The following is a 17,069-nucleotide window of genomic DNA, read 5'->3' as shown; positions in this document are numbered from 1 at the left end:
ACAAAGAGGGGAAATACCTCCAACATGCACAAACATTTGACCTCACAGCCTCTAATCTGCATGAATGTCTTTGATATTCTGCTTAGAGATGGTGGCGACTCTCAAAGTGGAGCCAATGAGAATCAATAAATTCTTATCCATTCCCATCCCTACCTGCATGTGACACATTAGACTGTTTAACAAACTAAAGATTTCACTGATTTATCATTCTCTTATCAAACTGTCATCTCTGTACATTCCTCTTTAAATTGCTGATATTTTAAGAGCCTCCATGGTGTCTCTCCTTTCTGTTTGCACAGTGAGAAAAACTGTTGTCCTGAGCTGCCTGCAGACAGCTGGATCATTGTTGGAGTTTTCCTGTTAAGACAGATGTAAACATGAAAACATGAAATGTCAGCATGAATCATGGTCCAACTCACATGAAACTGTCAGTCTGAAGGCATCACTCCATCCTGTTAAGAGATAGTCACTGCTACCCCGACATCTGTAGACTCCACTGTGGGACACTGAAACTCTGCTGATCCTGTATTCACTGGATGTTGGAGGGCTGTTTGTGTTGGGTGCTGTCCATTCATATTTCCACACCTTTCCTTCACCTCCCTGAATCTCACATCTGAGAGTGATTGTCTCACCAGTGAATATCTGAGACCAGCTGTGCTGCAGATTCACAGCAGCCATAACTGTTCAACAAACAAATAAAAACAAATATTAAACTGAAAAAATTATATTTATAAATGGTTACTTTAATGTAGTCATTGTTTTTTTTTTTTTATTTCACAACAAAATTTCACCCTCACCTTGTTTCTGAATTGTAACTGCAGCACTGTCCTCTGTGGAGAAAACTGGATCTCCTCTCCCTCCTCTGCAGTAATAGATGCCTCCTTCTGAAATACTGATCGTGTGCTCTGATGTTCCAGCTCCTATTTTCTGAGCTCCAGAAAACTCTGAATCACGTCTGAACCAGTCAAACTTCCAGCCAGCAGAGCCCTCCACAGAGCAGCTCAGTGTCACACTGCCCCCTGCTGGTATGACTGAACTTTGTGCTGTCAGTGTGACTCTGGGTTTACTTGCTGTTGTAGTTACAGGAAAGACAAACATCAGACTGTCAGTTGTTTCAGGAAAAACTTTGTTACAATAAATAAAGATTTTAAAGAGAAAGTAAAAAAATTCAAGAATCATTTTAGAAATATGCAATTTGTTGTTTTTTTCAGTAAGTGCTTAATAGTAATGATCAAACTTCACACATTCAGAATCAGAATCAGAATCAGAATCAGAAAGGGTTTTATTGCCAAATGTTGAGCAGGTTTACAACATTAGGAAATTGCTGCGGTGCTTCAGTGCAAACATACTGTCATAAATTGCACTTAAATAGACATGGAAAAATAAAAGTAAGAATAAGAATTAAAAGTGCTACGTAGAAAGATATGTGCATGAGATATACATGAGATATATACATGAGAATAAGAATTATGAGTGCTACGTAGAAAGATATATACATGAGTGCAGGTGGTGATCAGTGCCAAACATGGAATGATGCAGTGAACACAGCGTAGGGTCATGTGTTAGTGGTGGGAACAGTCATACGGTTATTGTTCATGTGTCCGACAGCAGAGGGGAAGAAACTGTTCTTATGGCGAGAGGTTCTGGTGCGAATGGACCGGAGCCTCCTGCCTGAGGGGAGCAGGTCGAACAGACTGTGTCCAGGGTGAGAAGGGTCAGCTGAGATCCGAGCTGCACGCCGCAATGTCCTGGAGGTGTACAGGTCCTGCAGAGATGGGAGTCTGCAGCCAATCACCTTCTCAGCAGAGCGCACAACACGCTGCAGTCTCTGTTTGTCCCTGATAGTGGCTCCAGCGTACCACACGGTGATGGAGGAGGTGAGGATGGACTCGATGATTGCAGTGTAGAATTGCATCATCGTCCGTGTTGGCAGGTTGAATTTCTTCAGCTGCCTCAGGAAGTACATCCTCTTCTGGGCTTTCTTGATGACGGAGGTGATGGTGGGCTCCCACTTCAGGTCCTGGGTGATGGTGGTACCCAGGAAGCGGAATGAGTCCACAGAGGTGATGGGGGTGTCAGTCAGGATGATGGGGGGGAGTGGGGCTGTGTGCTTCCTGAAGTCCACAATAATCTCCACTGTCTTCTGGGCATTCAGCACCAGGTTGTTGTGGCTGCACCAGGACACCAGACATTCAACCTCCCTCCTGTAGGCAGACTCATCCCCGTCCGAGATGAGCCCAATAACGAGCCCAATTCACTCAGTCATTTAGCTTCTAGCACCAAACAGAAAACATTTACCTGCATGTGACACATTAGACTGTCTTCATGCACAACTACACAACAGATTCCCTCTGATTTATTCTTCATCTATTCAAAGACAAATGTTACAAATACAAAGTACTTTATCCATGTTTAATCCATGGTCAGTTTGTTTGTGTCCTCTCTACTTTTCCCTTTAATAATAGTCTAAAGTCACACTACACTGAATGGTGTCTGTTATTGTTCGAGCACCGTGACCATCGCTGACATGGTTCCAACATCAAGTTCAGGTAGTTTTCTATGATCTTAAATTTAATTTTGAATAATGTAAACACCTTATTTACAGAGAAAAACTGAACAATCAGAGAGGCTGACAGACTCCAATGAAGTCTCCAATAAAATAAAACCACACAGGAGTCCTTTGAGTTTAATTCAGCTAAAGATGGAGTTTGTGTTCCTCGTGAGACCAAACTTGCCAAAATGTGATCAACCTGTGGAGGGTCTTGTTTAACGCTGCCACTGCAGCTCGTCTAACATCTGATTGGTTACCATGTAGAGTAAGTCAGCACAGATCAATACTAGAAAATCGACTGCGATGAACTGGTGGTACTGTGGACGTGAGGCAGCCAGGTATCCCAGAATGCATTTCAATTCACAAGCAGTAATTATAGTGGTATCGAGTATAAGTAAAGTTTTAAAATACCCTGTTTGTCTGTCACTAAGTGTACTTTTTTAATCCATACTCAGTTTGTTGCTGACGGAGTGTTTTGAGCTCTCGATGCCACAAAGCACGACTCCAGTCACACAGTTTAACACCCACACTGAGTGAACACTGGACATAATTCACTGGGGTTGTATCTGTGGGGTGATGTTTATTTCATTGATTTATTTAATGCTGATTAAATCAGTTTGACTCAGATTAAAGTTTCATAACTGCACAGTGTTACTGAAGTTTAATGTCTGACTGGAGCGCTTGTTGAACTGAAACATTCACTTGCTTTTTCTATGATGTTCACATGTGTTACATGTTTTTAACCATTAATTTTGAATTAAAACTAACATTAAAAATATTTTTATACAAGAAGAAAAGAAAGAATTTCTACCCTGAGAAGAAACGTCTGAACCAGCATGTTGATGCTGTTCATGGACACTGAAGACTGCAGCCTGTCCACAAATGGTTAAATGATCAGTTTTGTAATATAAACACAAACTGTCTGTTATCATGTTTGAAAGTTACTAGAATAAAAAATAAATAAATTAACATCTGATTTGTGATTTTATTTAATAGGCAGATGACTCATTTTCAATTAAAGGTTAGATTAACACAATAAGTAATTTGAAATAATCTGGATGAAAGATCTTACATGATACAGTCAGTGTGATGATATCACTCCACTCTGAGAAGAAATAGTCCCTTCTGCCCCGGCAGCTGTATCCTCCACTGTCAGACTCAGTAGCTCTGATGATTCTGTATTCATTGGATGTTGGAGGTGTGTTTAACTTGGCTGCTCTCCATTCATACGTCCACTGAGCTCCTTCACCTCCCTGAATCTCACATCTGACAGTAAAACACCACAAAAAATTGTCCGTGGTAACATTTCTGCCCTTGTCTAGGAATGGTTCCATCAGCCTCATTACTACATTTTCAGAAAGTCTCTCCCCAGTGGGACGATTGGGGTCCTTGCCAAGATATGGGAAGACATTGCAAATGTACTTGGATTTTAGGTCGCAAGCCACCCAAAACTTGATCCCAAACTTGTCCGGTTTACTTGCAATATACTGCAGGAAACAGCACCGAGTCTTTGATGGGAAAAGCTGTTCATCAACGGTGATATGTAGACCAGGGTTGTAGCACGTGATGCAGTTGGTGACAAATGATCCCCACACACTGGAAATTGCAGCGAACTTATCAGTCTTTGCTCGATCACTGCGGGTGGACTTGTCATAAAAGCATATGTGGCTTGCAGTGGCGCTAAGCGGGGTGTGACGGGTTGCAGTGTTATTTGTTATTTGTGGCATCAATCAGACCACTGGTACAATAAAAGCATAATCGCTTGCAGTGTCGCTAAGCGGGGTGTGACGGGTTGCAGTGTTATTTGTTATTTGTGGCATCAATCAGAGTACAAATGGTTGGTTTTTTGTACTGTTTTTGTACTGTTTTTATCAATATAAATTTTATCTGTTGCAAGCGCCACCAGGAAGTCCACCCGTCTTTCCTTCGTCCCGGTGCATGCTTGATACAGCACATGTGCATTCAGTGCTGCCATGTCAATCATGTTATAAAACACGGCAACTGGTCAGCGCCGTTGAGTGAGTGAGTGAGTGAATACATTTCAACATTTTCAGCATATGGCTGCATACGCCGTCAGCGTGGCAGCAGAGGTTGATAACACCTAAGAAATAAGATAAATTGTTATTTCCAACAAATTCAAATTGTGAGCAATGGGAAGGTCAAACAAAATCACAAATGCATGCATAGATACTAATTATAATTCCAGTATCTCCTCCTCTGTATCAGAATAATGTCTGATCAATTGTGATCAAGGGTATATATATGATACAATCTCACTGCACTTAGCCTAATCCTTCATTGCCCTGAAGAATTCTGTGGTGTACGGACCTCCTCTCCAAGGAAAGAAAATGCAGAGGATACAGAGGAGGAGATACTGGAATTATAATTAGTATCTATGCATGCATTTGTGATTTTGTTTGACCTTCCCATTGCTCACAATTTGAATTTGTTCACACTGCAGATGAGGAGACTGCTTCTCCACCGAAAAAGAGAGCTTGTTTGGGGACTGAGACGGCACAGTGTGGCGTGAAGAACATGTGGGGACCTGTCTCCCTTTCACCCCAATAGAAGCGTACGCTGCAGATGGAGAGCCAACGGCTAAGGCCAAGGTCAGGTCAAACACAAATGCAAGAAAAATCAGGCCACTGTGCGATGTGTTCACTGCTACAGATACACATGTGGTAAATGCAGACGACAGATACCATGGCAGTGCCAGGATTGTGAGTGATTGCTGAAAATGTTGAAATGTACTCACTCACTTTTTATTATTATTTGTACATATGTGTACAAATGGTTGGTTTTTTGTACTGTTTTCATCAATAAATGTCAGCAACAAAGGACCTACACCCATGTGTGTTGATTTCTCCCTAAGATGGCAAACTGAAACACTCCACTCCCCCACCCCCTCAATCACACACCCCCACTCCCCTCCCTCCAGAATTCCTAGGTAACAACCTAATATACATATGAATGACTAGCCAATTTAGCTTCCACTTCCAGCATTTGACTGCTCTCCGGCTTTTAAAGGTAGAAACGCAAAATGATGACTCCGCGGGGGTCTAAGGTAGAAACCCAAAATGGCTGCTCTCCGGGGGTCTAAGTAGCTGTGGTCAAATAATTGTAAAATAAGAAGAATAATCATGAAAACTCTTTGTATATAATTATGTCTTCAGTCCATTTCAATGAGCGATCATCTTCTGTTGTTTTCATGCAGCCACGGGCAGCCCTGAGTATAAAATACATCAGCTCAGGGTCGAAAACATAAAGATATTTATTGCACAATAACAGCATATCTGGTGATAATACACAGCTCACAACAGCTTAAATACATGTGGACGAATCACCTGACACGCACAGATCACGTCTCGTGCCCACGTGGGGTTTTGAGTCTAATTTAACTGCCAGCTTCACACAGATCCACAAATGTGAGCTGCTTTCAAGTCACAAATCATTGCTTGTTGATCATATCGTGCACATTTGTAACACTTTCAACACAAATTTGTCTCCTTATGGAAAACAGACTTTGTCATGTTGACATGAGTGTCAGAACGGCAGGTTTATCTCCAGATCCACGGCTCTGACCCACGGAGACCTCTGGCTGATGCTCAGTGTTCTGAGTTTGGCTCGTAGCTGCTAACTAGCTTTCTGCTCTGGGTCCAGAGCGTTCTCACTCCCGAGGCGTAACATGTCGACGTTTTGTCACGTCCCGCGGCGTTCCTGAGGAACGCGAAAGGAGACCTTCGGCGTTCTTATGGTACGCGGCGGGTTATTGCTGGAATCCAGTGGTGGGTAGCCGAAAACGTAATATGGTGACGATTTGTCACCTAGCGTAAAATGTTACGCTTTGGGAGTGAGAACGGGTTGCTGGGTCAACTTACGGCAAAGTGCAGAGATGGAGAGAGGCGTGGGAAGGTTACAGCAGCACACTTTCTTCCTCTGGAGGTGGTGAACACAGTGAACAGCTGGATACTAACATGTGGCTCACAGCTGGGCCTGTCAGACTCTCTCTGGCTGCAGTAGCTGCTGCTATAAACACACTTTTCTTTTTCTCACTCTGTAAACTTCCTCCTGCAGATGTTGGGGATGTTGTGTGGGACTTTTATTTTTAATTTTTTCACACAAAGCTTGCGGGAGCCACAGCTGAGGGGCGGAAGAGCCGCAGGTTACCGACCCTGATCTGACCTGATGTTAGCTGAGCTGTTGATGACCTCGGATAACAACATGTTCAGGATTAACCTTTATTTTTGTTTGTTTGTTTGTTTGTTTTATGGCTCTGTGGCTTAATACATGTAGTCTTTCATGTCCACTTAAAGTCAGTTTAGGATGAAGAAGCATTTAGAAAGAGAGGCCAAAAATATTTAATACAAATATTAAACACAATTTAAAGACTAACAGCAGCTAATGAGCGATAAATATGCAGGTTTTTTTTGGAGTTGATGCCACAATGTTTATTTCTACATTTGTATGAAACACATGAGAAACTTAATAGAAAGTTTAAAACTCACAAATCTCCACAACTGTGACGTCACTGCTGTCCTCTGTGTAGTAAACTGGATCTCCTCTCCCTCCTCTGCAGTAATAGATGCCTCCTTCTGAAATACTGATCGTGTGCTCTGATGTTCCAGCTCCTATTTTCTGAGATCCAGAAAACTCTGAATCACGTCTGAACCAGTCAAACTTCCAGCCAGCAGAGCCCTCCACAGAGCAGCTCAGTGTCACACTGCCCCCTGCTGGTATGACTGAACTTTGTGCTGTCAGTGTGGCTCTGGGTTTACTTGCTGTTGATGTTACAGGAAAGACAAACATCAGACTGTCAGTTGCTTCAGGAAAAACTTTGTTATATAACAAATAAAGATTTCAACATAAAAACTCAATAGTAATTTAAAAAAATCCAATTTATTTTTATTAATTCATAATAATTATTTTTTTTATTTCAGTAAGTGCTTAATATGTCACAACCCTGGATGATGGGTTAAGAAGATGGATGGAGTTCAATAATAGATCTCAGGTTTCTCAGTGTGATCATCACACTTGATGCAAACAGGCACCAACAGCACAAGAAAAAAAAGTGTCTTCAAAGCAAATTTGATGAGAATCAACAACTGGCAGCAGCACACATGAGGACAGCACAGGTATCTCAGCTAACTGTTAGCCAGCCAGAGAGCCAGGAGCTAACACTGGATGTATATAACATGATGAAAACTTTATCCGAGTGAATCAAGAATCAGGTGAGACTGTTTTTATGCTCTGTCACCAAACTGTACTCCTAAATGCAGAAACAGGCGAACTATACACTGTTAGCTGATCTGAGGCCAGTTGATTGTGGTCGCTCTTATTTTCAGATTTTTTGTTAATCTGTTTTTTATTTAAATGTTTGTTTTAAGGATCATGATCACATAAATATATATGCATAAAGATGCATAACCAGTGCACAGTCAGCAGCATTTATCAGTCATAATTCACACAGATGTTTTTCATACTGTATGCTATCCCCGACCCCAACCAGGGCTGTGATGTGGTAACAGAACTCTTCTCTGTTGATGATCAGCCTTTTCTTTTTTCAGCATCTGTATTTCCATCGTCAGACAGCAGCTCTGCTCATTCTGTATTTATTGATCATGTTTGATCCACAACTTCAAATAAATTATAAAAACAAAATAATTGTGTATAATTCTGAGCTGCAGTGGTGGAAACTACACATGTGCAGGTACTGAAGAAACTGAGATCATCACATCTGTGTTTAATGTTTGTTACGATTTTCTCTGATTTTGTTACTAAACTAAAACAAAGAACAATATGACTCAATGAAATGTGTCCAACTTACATGATACAGTCAGTGTGATGGTGTCACTGCAGACTGAAAGACTCATGGTGCAGCAGCTGTATCCTCCACTGTCAGACTCAGTAGCTCTGCTGATTCTGTATTCAGATGTTCGAGGTCTGATTAACTTGTCTTCTCTCCATACAAACACCGACTGAGTTCCTCCACATCTGACAGTGACTGTCTCACTGCTGTATATCTGAGGCCAGGATGGTTGGAGGATCACGGTGGGCTTATTGGGAACTGTTCACATAAACACATCAAGTTAGAGATTGATGGAAGAATAAAGTCATTTTGAAGCTGAACTGATTTTTATTGCTGCTGTTAAGAGTCAAAAGATTTACTGCATCCTGGTGACATTTGGACTTGAAAATAATAAGATGTGTTTTTATGAAACAAATTAAAGCAGTTAATTAATATTCTGAGTAAAACCACAGAGTGACTGCACAGACCTGCAGGATTTAACTCACTCACTGTTTATAAACCCATTTAGTATCTTAAATAAAACGATGCACAAACAGAGAAACAGGATGTGATTTAAAATGGTGCATGAAATATAAAATATCAGATTAAAATTATACATATTATATAAATGTGAAGAAAAGAAAATGAACCATTTCTCACCTTCAGCATTAACGTAGAAGAGAGAACCGAGCACTAAAGTAAAGATTAAACATCATCAGGATCAAACTGACAGAAAATCAAAATCAAAATGAACAAAAGTGTTTTTTAAAGATAAGTTTTCACATGACGCAGTTACTGCTCATCAAAATATTTCTGTGCATAAAACACTATTAATATATGAACTTGTACACAGCAATGAGTCAAGTGCAACAAGCAGCGATGTATCCAACACGATACTCCAGACTAAACTGAACCAAGGAACCAGCCAACATTTGTCTGTAACTTTCATAAACATCACAAATATGCTTTGTTCAAACTCTCACATAAACACTTCAAACCAGTGATACACTCTAATTCTCACACATGAGAAACACTTTCATTAATCAGTGCCATTCAAACAATGTCACAAATGTACTTACACAATAACCCCGTCATGCAGAGCAAAGAGTGCCCCATCCTCACATCCAGCCCTGCTGCACTCTGATCCTCAGCTGATCTCAAACACTTTGACTTTACATCAATAATAAAAAGAGAAGCTGCATTTAATACAGATAAGAGCAGAGTGTTTCTTCTGACTGTGGCCTCTCTGTGCTTCCTTTCCTTTTATACAAACCTCAAACAGCTCCTGTAGCTTTGACCACAGCAGTTGTGTGACGTGTTCACATTTCCTGTCCACTGCAAACATGCAGGCTTGCTTCTTGTGTTTGCTTCTTACCTCCTGTTGTTTCAGGTCAGGTGACATATTTACCAGCTCATAATTATGTTTTATTCTCAGAGACTTTTATGTGATGTGTGCAGTGTGCTGTGGATCATCATAATGTTGGAATATTTTATCTTGAGTCATCTTATCAGTCAATGTTTGTGTAGATCCACAGACATTTATTTTGCGATACATGAATGTTGTCTTCCCAAAATGTGTTGTTCTCAGTTTCAGGCCACCTCACTCACTCACTCTCCAGGATTATGCACAGACAATGATCTCCAAATATTTATTTGGTTTCATCTGCTTCCAATATCATATCAAATATCACTCATTTAAAGGTGCCAGTGTTCACATTTTGAACAGACAAGTATGATGGTTTGAAAGAGGAGTGAAAGAGGCCGTCTCTACTGTGAATGACCATCATTAACCAGAGGTGGTGCCTTATGGCGTCAGCTGTCAGCCAACTACAATCCTGTTTTGAGATCTCTTCCCAGGCACATCAACCCCCACTAGTATCTTTCTTCAGGTGACCTCAATACATCACATGATGGGGTGAGGCAACCTCTCACAGCATTCTCACACAAAATCTCCGGTGATAATTTCTGAATAAGCCAGAAGTTGGAAATTCTGAGTTACCAGTTGAAAAGTTTTTGGTTTTTTTTGTGGAACTAAACTCACATTTACCGCTTGGAAAGTCTGAGCAGACACACATACTGTGACTTAAAACAATGGTAAAACTGTAAACTTTCATCTGTACGGCCACTCTTTTGTATTTTTGACTCACTAAATAAGTCATACACAGAGCACTGATTAGCTTTGATTCATGAATGTGTTTTTTAAGTACAAAAAGCTCCATAACGGCTCACTTTCTTTTTTTTTTGCCTGTCCCATTTAGATCTTTAGCCATCAGAATTGTTGTCTTAAGGCCAAGAAAGGTTTATTTTACCAAGTGGATCATCATGGCCTTGCCATATTGGTCCATTTGATTGACCTTTATTCTAATTAGGTATTTATTTTATTTTATTTTCGGTTGTTACAGACGGGACAGACATGATTAGGGGATAGGACAGGGAGAAAGAATGAAAGAAAGAGGGAGAGAAAGAAAAATAGAGGGGAGAAGAGACGTGAGAAAGGGGGGAGAAAGAAAGAAAAACAAACAAAACACCTGGATCAACTATATGGAGAAAAACAAACAAAAAAGCGCAACATAATAAATACAACACCATCACAATGAACTAGCTAGCAGTAGATAACAGTAGATACTAAATATTAAATGTTATTGTGCAGCACGCAAGATCGACAGCGCACAATGTGCTTTGAGGCAGCAGCCAAGAAAGGTGTAGTTTGTGTCTGTGAACACCCGTGTGTACACCTGTGTGGATCAGCACACTTGTATTCAAAGGGTTTCTCCATGTAACGAGGGCAGCGGTCCCAAACCCCCAGGCCTCGGACCGGTACCGGTCCGTGAGTCGTTTGGTACCGGGCCGCGAGAGTTGAGGCTCAGGTGTGAAATGCATGGTTTTGAGGGTCTTTATCGGTTTTCAGCGTTATTTTGTTATCGTTTTTATCGTTAACTCGGTTTTCCTGGGTCTTTTCACGTGTGTTATGAATCAATCTTCTTTTTTTCGGTACCGGTACTAGTTTTATTTTGTTGTATTTATCCGCGACACCTTAAAGGCCGGTCCGTGAAAATATTGTCGAGCATAAACCGGTCCGTGGCGCAAAAAAGGTTGGGGACCACTGTGCTAGGGAGTGTGGGGAGCCATAGCCCCGTCCCCCAGGGCATGAAGCAGGTATGGAGGAGATCCAGGCCCCAGACATCCAGAGGCCCCAGAGTACGAGGACCCAAGGAGGACCACCAAAGGGGAGCAACCGTGCCACCCTCCGGGGAAGAGCTGAGTAGAGTAGAGCCCCAAACAAGAGGTCACCCAGCAGCTACGGAGCAGAGGCCAGAGGGGGTTGCAGTGGCGTGCCCGTGGGCTCTGCCGGCAGCCAGCTGTGCCAGAGAGGACCGAGCCTCAGGCCCAGAGGCCAGAGGCCTGAGGGCACCCCACCCCCCGGAAGGGGCTCAGCCGGGCCACAGGCGCCAGGCCCCGCCAATCGGCCACCAGGAGTGAGCCGGTACATACATGAGCGCCCAGCCCCAATCGACAAGAACCACCAACACACCAACGTCTGAGCCACCGGCAGGGAGTGTGGTGAGGGGAGATAGGCCTCCATACTTTGGAGGGCATGAGATGAGAGGGAGGCAGCTGAGGATGGGGAGGGAGGAAAGGGAGGAAAGGGAGGGGAAAGCGGCCCCTCCCTGGGGTCAGCTCCCCCGCTAACCCCAGTAGCCACCCCCACACTCTGGAACCCACCAGGGCAAGGGGACCTAGGCCCACCCGGACTGGGGCCCACAGCAGCAGCACCGCCCAGCCCCACAGAGGGGGGCAGCCCACCCGACCCCACCGCAGAGAAAACTGCACCCACCCCATCATCCAATCATCTCCCAAACGACACAAGACAATAGACACCCAGGTTGAGTTCATTCTCTACCTCTCCTATATCTCTCCCCCACCTGCAGAGTGAGCTCCTGTAGAGAGGAGACCTCCTGCAAAGATATAACAGCCTCCTCACCAGTTAGAGAGCCCTCCAGTTGGGCCGATGCACCAGAGGTCCCCTGCACCGGGGCTGAGCCCCCATGCACCCACAGCTCCGGCGACACAACAACCAGGACCTAAGCCCCCAAGGCCCAGCCAGCACCCCAGACCAGGGCGGAGCACCCCCAGACCCCCAAGCCTCCACGCCCGTCCGAGACCCACCCAAGGGTAGCCAGGCTACCAGGCCAGTAACCAACGTCCGCCAGCACAGACCCTCCCCAGACTCTCGCACCTTTTTTCACAGCTTGGCTCATGTGATGACTCACGTCATTAATTGTGGGTCTATGACCCACTTAAAGTAAAACCCTCACTGAGGTTCAAATACCTGAGACTCTTTACTGTTTGCTTTTAGAAATGAAAAAGCCTCTTAGATGAGAGGTGACACGTCTTCAAGAAAGTTAAAGAAGTTTAGTCACTTTCCTTCCAAACTTCTTAGACCACCATGAGCTGAATGACTGTGGTTCATACTGTTGCCTCACAAGAAGAAAGTTGTTGGTTTGAATCCACCAGCTGGACTGTTTGTGTGAAGTTTGCATGTTCTCCCTCTACCTATCTGACTTCTCCCCAGAGTCCAAAGTCATATATTATTATGTTAACTGGTGATTCCAATGATTGCCTGCAGGTGTGAATGTGAACATGAATGGTTGTCTGTCTCTCCATAACCTGTCTAGGTGATCTTTTACACAATGAAAGCTACTATAGGCTCCGCCCACATTAGAGTCCAAAAGGACAGCAGAGCAGTGAAAGCTTTGTGTGGTAACTTTGTGATTGGCTAATCCCCTCCATATGAGAATGCGGTGTACCTCAGTTTCTCACTTCTCATTCTCAATATACAGTCTATAATATTAATAATAGTTAAAGCATGTAAACACAGCATCTATCCTTATTCTGTCAAACACTTTCTTACAAAGGTTACAGTTAAGGTTTGTTGCAGTATCATCTACACACACTCACAAACATGTTGATATCGAAGTGTTTTAGATTGTTGAACAGCAGGTGTGTTTTTCCTTCCCTCCACTTTTCTGTGGGAAAGGAAAAATACATTAAGATGTTACTTCATGTTTTTGCAGTTTATGTTAAGTAAGTGCAAAAATTTCAGTACATATCAATATATCATGAGGTTGTAATGCCTCCAGACATGAAGTCTAAAAACTTGTGGACTCTGTGATACTGCAGAGTCCAGCAGACAGTTTGGAGTCAAACACTGACGTCATCATCACAGGTGTAGGAACCATTTCTGTAACAGCAGCCAAACAGACACATTAGTATCAGTAGGTTTAGATGATTTACTGGCTCCTCTGCTGGTTACAAAGCAGTGATTATACTTTGGAGTTTTGTGTTATACTGTGAGGAACTGGCCTGTTTGGAAGTTGCAGTAAGAAGAAAAACATACAAAGACGAGCGACCGTGGCTCAGGGGGTTGGGAATCGCATCTGTAACCGGAAGGTCGCCGCTTCGATCCCTGGGCTCTCTGTCCTGGTCGTTGTGTCCCTGGGCAAGACACTTTACCCTACTTGCCTACTGGTGTTGGCCAGAGGGGCCGATGGCGCGATATGGCAGCCTCGCTTCTGTCAGTCTGCCCCAGGGCATCTGTGGCTGCAACTGTAGCTTGCCTCCACCAGTGTATGAATGTGAGAGTGAATGAATAGTGGCACTGTAAAGCGCTTTGGGTGCCTTGAAAAGCGCTATATAAATCCAATCCATTATTATTATAAGTATTTGAACACCCTGCGAATTTGCAAGTTCTCCAACTTAGAAATCATGGAGGGATCTGAAATTCACAATGTAGCTGCATTCCCACTGTGAGAGACAGGATTTTAAAAACAATTCAGGAAATCACATTGCATGATTTTTAAATAATTTATTTGTATCACTGTATCTGTATATGATGTTGTGGACAGAGAGAGTGATGGATGATTTTATTTATTTCAGAGATAAATGAACATTTACAGCACGTCTGTTCTGTCACCATGTAACCGTATTCTGTTTAAATAGATTTTCCCTGAGAAAGTTACTCTTTAGTGCCCCCTTTTGGCATGACCTGGTGTAACGTGCTAAAATCCGTCTCTGTTCTATGATGTCATCAGAAAGCGCATGTTATTGTTTGGGGAAAGGACTTCTCCCGTTCTCCCGTCCGCTGCTGTAGTGGCATTTGTCTCCCTTAAGACGGTCTTTAAGGGCATTGTCGGTATGTAATTCTGTTCCATCTTTACTAATGAACAATCTACTTGAAGAAATGTGATTGCAGTGTTTGCTTAATAGAAACGTTTGTAAAGAGGGAATTAGCTAACGCTTTCGGCTAAACAAGTCATTGTACTGTTATTGTGTATTTCTCCTCATCTATGGTTTCTAAGAGCATTTCATGTCATGTTGTTTCTCAGTTTTACCCTACTTCAACTGGCCTAAGTAAAGGGAGTGAAGTCAAACCCTCTTGTCTGCGTGGTCATTTTGAAGAGGAGTTTAGTCTGAATGTCGACTCTAGCAAGGCGTTAGAGGCAGAGGACATTATAGTAAAACGACAGCCTCTCTAAGACCAGTCTCGTGGGGAACTGGACAGCAATTAGAGCTATCCTCCGGAAACAGCTCAGATGTAGGAAGAAATCCAATCGACAGCAACATGTCGCAGAGAACCAGCGCATCAATGAAAACCAGATCTAATATATCTGGCTCCTCCAGGCATACCAGGAGCTCAGCTGCAAGTAAGGCAGCCGCTGCACAAGCACGTGCAGAAGCTGAGGCGGCTAAGGCTGAAGCAGCATTTGTGGATAAAGAGAACGATCTGAAGCTGCAGCAAGCGGAACTGGAAGCTTCTATGCAGCTTCGAAAAATACGTCTTGAAGCGTCATTAGATAAAGTACGCATGGAAAAAAGGGCTGCAGCTGCAGAAGCAAAAGCAGAAGTTTTGGAGGCTGCAGCGATCCAAGATGATGGCGAGGGTCTTAGTGAGATAGATGTTCCTGCTGACGACCCAGTAACGCGCACAAGAGAATATGTGAAGGGTGCCTCACACGGCAGCCAAACCACGCCCATTCTAGAAACCTCCAATGATAACACGGAGACGAAACTCCTTCAGCATTCACCGACCATAGACTCCTACTCCAAGATCTTTACGCCAGGATCTGATGTACATTTTCGACCAAGCCTCAAGCCAGTTGCGACACCACACATCCAAACCCAAACCACACCCATAATAGCAAATCTAAAGGATCATTTCCCAGGCAAAGCTGATCAAAGTGAGACCTACACCCCTAAACAAGAACCAACGGTCAATTATGCACGACAGCCTCTGGACAGCGGCTACACCGGCGCGGCGTATATCACAACCCCAGACAACTCCGGTCACCCACATGAGACCACATGCCGGGAAAGGGGCCCACTGTACACTCCACTAGAAATGGAGCAGAACATGTCAGACCTTGTTAGATTTATGGCTCGACGTGAACTGGTGACTACAGGGCTCCTTCACTTCAACGACCGTCCCGAATGCTACAGAGCCTGGAAAGCATCGTTTATGAATGCCATCAGAGGTCTCAACCTCTCACCAAGTGAACAGCTTGACCTCCTCGTGAAATGGCTAGGTAAGGACTCAGCTGAACATGCCAGACGAATACGATCCGTGTATGCGAACCAACCAGCTAACGGACTCAGAGCTATGTGGGACAGGCTTAATGAGTGCTACGGTGCACCAGAGGTCATCGAGGGTGCCTTTTTGAAAAGATTAGACAACTTTCCCAAGATTCCAAACAGAGATGGTCGTAAACTAAGAGAGCTGGGAGACTTGCTGTCGGAGATACAGGCTGCCAAAGAAGATGGTGACTTGCTTGGGCTTAGTTATCTGGATACCCCTCGTGGTGTTACCCCTGTCGTCCAGAAGCTGCCATTTTATCTCCAGGAAAAATGGCTTTCTTTAGGCTTTAAGTACAAAGAAGATCGCGGGGCTCCCTATCCCCCATTCGGTTTCTTTGTAGACTTTGTGTGTCGGGAAGCACGGATGCGCAACGACCCTGGCCTCACACAGACAGCATACAGTAGTGAGTTATTAGGCAGTAAGCAATCGTCTAAAGCCGAAGGTCACAAAGCTGTGGCAGTTTTTAAAACGAGGGTCTCGCCGGATCCTCGGCCCCTTTTCAACGGTACAAGGACTGCATCGTTTCGCACCCAATCTGGAAGCGAGTCATCCACTAGAGATGATCCAGCAGAGCGCTGCCCGCTACACAACAAACCCCACCCCTTACCCAGGTGTCGCGGGTTTAGAGAGAAGCCAATGGAAGAAAGGAAAGCACTCTTAAAAAGGTACGGAATATGTTACAGGTGCTGCAGAGCCACACATTTGGCAAGGAATTGTGAAGACGACATCTCCTGCTCAGAGTGTGGAAGCAAGAGCCACATTGCAGCCCTCCACCCTGGATCTGCCCCATGGTCCACCAACACAGCACATTCCGCACCAGATCAGGGCGGGGAGGGAAATTCCAACCTGAATGAAGGTGATGTTTCCACAGCATGTACTGAGGTCTGCGGAAATTATCCCGCAGGGCGTTCCTGCTCAAAAATATGTCTGACCAGGGTGTACCCAACCGACTGCCCTGAAGCTGCAGTTACGGTATACACAATATTAGATGATCAGAGCAACAGATCACTTGCACGTACCGAGTTTTTCGACCTATTCAACATTGCAGGGCCTCCTTCACCATACACTTTGAAGACATGTGCCGGAACACAAGAGACAGA

The 17,069-nt window shown here is 43.8% G+C and overlaps 1 long non-coding RNA gene and 1 pseudogene across 2 annotated transcripts in view; both read right to left on the bottom strand.

The window, feature by feature from the left end:
• Positions 1-7,045: 7,045 nt before the first annotated feature.
• The window catches only part of LOC309703066 (Fc receptor-like protein 5), a 55,641-nt pseudogene continuing 45,617 nt past the window's right edge, over positions 7,046-17,069 (bottom strand). Inside the window, exon 9 of the transcript in view lies at positions 7,046-7,329. The product of the transcript in view is annotated as an Fc receptor-like protein 5 (transcript). The remainder of the gene's footprint in view (positions 7,330-17,069) is intronic.
• LOC309702825 lies at positions 8,566-9,546 on the bottom strand. The gene is made up of 3 exons (XR_014275755.1): positions 9,416-9,546; positions 8,997-9,029; positions 8,566-8,615 (listed from the first exon to the last, which is right to left on the bottom strand). It is a non-coding gene; the product is annotated as an uncharacterized lncRNA (long non-coding RNA).

Source organism: Aulonocara stuartgranti, assembly GCF_965226115.1.
Source record: "Aulonocara stuartgranti genome assembly, chromosome: 3".
Classification (NCBI taxonomy): Eukaryota; Metazoa; Chordata; class Actinopteri; order Cichliformes; family Cichlidae; genus Aulonocara; species Aulonocara stuartgranti.
The sequence above is the reverse complement of the archived record's forward strand: the minus strand, read 5'-3'. Positions and strand labels throughout refer to the sequence as shown.